General features: G+C 52.8%; 1 non-coding gene across 1 annotated transcript; it reads left to right on the top strand.

Moving 5' to 3' along the window:
- The first annotated feature begins 2092 nt into the window (after window positions 1–2092).
- On the top strand, window positions 2093–2211 carry LOC143604976 (5S ribosomal RNA). The gene has a single exon (XR_013148407.1). It is a non-coding gene; the product is annotated as a 5S ribosomal RNA (ribosomal RNA).
- Window positions 2212–2500: the final 289 nt, after the last annotated feature.

Raw genomic sequence — 2500 nt, 5'->3', positions numbered from 1 at the left:
TTGGCATGCCTTTGGCTTGCCCATGGGCGCCTTGGTATGCCTTGAACGTGCCTTTGGCCTGCCTTTGGCTTGCCTTGGCCTGGCCATGTGCGTGCCAGGGCATGCCTTGGCCGAGCCTTGCATGCCCAAGACGTGCCTTTGGCTTGCCTTGGCATGCCTTTGGCTTGCCTTGGCCGTGCCTAGGCATGCCTTTGGCTTGCCCATGGGCGCATTGGCATGCCTTGGCCGTGCCTTTTGCTTGCCCATGGGCGCCTTGGCATGCCTTGGCCTGGCCATGGGCGTGCCTAGGCATGCCTTTGGCTTGCCTTGGCCGAGCTTTGGCATGCCTTGGACGTGCCTTGGCCTGGCCATGGGCGCCTTGGCATGCCGTTGGCTTGCCCATGGGCGTGCCTTGGCATGCCTTTGGCTTGCCCATGGGCGCCTTGGCATGCCTTGGGCTGGCCATGGGCGTGCCTTGGCAAGCCTTGGCCTGACCATGGGCGTGCCTTGGCATGCCCTAGACGTGCCTTTGGCTTGCCTTGGCATGCCTTTGGCTTGCCTTGGCCGTGCCTTTGGCTTGCTTTGGCCGTGCCTAGGCATGCCTTTGGCTTGCCCATGGGCGCCTTGGCATGCCTTGGCCTGGCCATGGGCGTGCAACTTTGGGGCAGTATACTCGGGTCGTTGTGCAAGAAACCAAGTCGTTGGGCAAGCTTCGTATGCAACATGGGGGAGGGGCTTTGGTTTCTCGTACGTTGAACCTCCATATTTTAGCTTGGTAGCCAACTTTGCCCAGGCATGGGCGCTCAACACCCACCCCTTCCCTATATATGCATTCTGAACAATTAGCATAGTGACAGGAACAGATATTAAATTTTTAAGGAATCATAATTTTTGAAAACCCTACCAAACGAGGTCGGATTGACATGAAATTTGGCGTGGGGCATCGGGACATTGAAATATGAGTTTCCCAAAAAAAAAATTTTGGTTTTCGGGTCGGGACGGGCCGCTTGGTGGGCCCGGTTGGTCCGTAAGGCCTTTGGTGGGGGCAAGGTGTCCAAACGGGGTTGGATCGACACGAGGCTCTGTGAGGGTACTCGTGACCATGAGATATGACTGTCCAAGAGAAATGAACCCCCTTTCGTGTCGTGAAGGGCCCGCGGGCCGGGCTTGGTGGGCCCGTGGGCCTGTTTTGGGCAACTCCGCTTTAATGACACGAGGCGTTGCGTCCGGGACATGAGAGGAAACTTTATGAGCGGTTTATGGGGTCGGGGTTGGTAACCTCATGTTTTCGGGTCAACACGTTGACCGTGTCGTGCTCGGGCCCTCGACGTCACCACAAGTTTCACGAAAATGGGACTTGTAGCGGGGAAGCATTATCATGGGTATAGGTGGTGTGTTATGGAATCGTTAGTCGGTCACGATCGTTAGTCAGTCATGTGTTTAAAACGTAGATCCGTGTCGTGCTCGGACCCGAATGAGGACCGGGCTCGCTCGACATCAACGTTCCAGGTTTTTTTACAGAATGGGTCGACGTTAACGGGTATGGAATCATGACATCATGTCTTCGGGTTAACCCGAAGCCGATGGACCGTAACAGGTTTGTCGAACAGCGTGCTAACCTTACCGGGCAGCGGGCCAGGTTTGCCGGGCAACGTGGATACTTTACCGGGCAACGCCGACATTTTATCGGGTAACGTGCTAACCTTACCGGGCAACGTGCCCAGGTTACCGGCAACGTGCCGTGCATTTATCGGGTAACGTGCCAGGTTTACCGGCCAGCTTTGGTTTTGCAAGTCATTGTGGCCAGGTTATCGGGCGACGTGACTTGCGAACATGAGAGGAAACTTTATGACCAGCTTATCGGGTAAAGTGCCAGGATTACAGGCCAGTTTGCTAAATGTCATGTGGTGATTGTATAAAACAATATAATCATGGTGGATATACACATTCATAGCATTGCAGCTACTTGTGCCTCGTATCCACAGAACTTCACAGTTAAGCGTGCTTCGTCTAGAGTAGTACTAGGATGGGTGACCCCACTGGGAAGTCTTGATTCTTTTATTTTTTTACCTTTTGGGAAATGTATAAATGAATAAGCTAATGCTTCTATTTCGGTTGCGATCATACCAGCACTAATGCACCGGATCCCATCAGAACTCCGCAGTTAAGCGTGCTTGGGCGAGAGTAGTACTAGGATGGGTGACCCCCTGGGAAGTCCTCGTGTTGCAACCCTTTTTTTTGATACTTTTATGTTTTTGTGCATGACTTGGTGCCATGTTTGGGTTGAGTTGTTTTGTGCATTTCCAACTTTCTCGCAAAAGTTCAAGACACGTGCCATTTCAACTTGGTGCCGCGCCAACACTTGTATGATTTACATACGGCCAGCCTCGGGCTCGTAGTTGGACTGTATGAGTTTAAGCTTGGTGCCGCGCCAACACTGACAACACTCGTACGAATTTCATGTGTGTAATATATATACAGCCTCTTTGCCTTATTAGGTTCAGGGTGGGAGAATTGGGTT

Source organism: Bidens hawaiensis, unplaced genomic scaffold, assembly GCF_021521415.1.
Source record: "Bidens hawaiensis isolate Kalapana, Puna unplaced genomic scaffold, B.hawaiensis_p1.1 tig00067484_1, whole genome shotgun sequence".
NCBI lineage: Eukaryota > Viridiplantae > Streptophyta > Magnoliopsida > Asterales > Asteraceae > Bidens > Bidens hawaiensis.
Note: the sequence above shows the minus strand (reverse complement) of the source record. Positions and strands in the feature narration are given on the sequence as shown.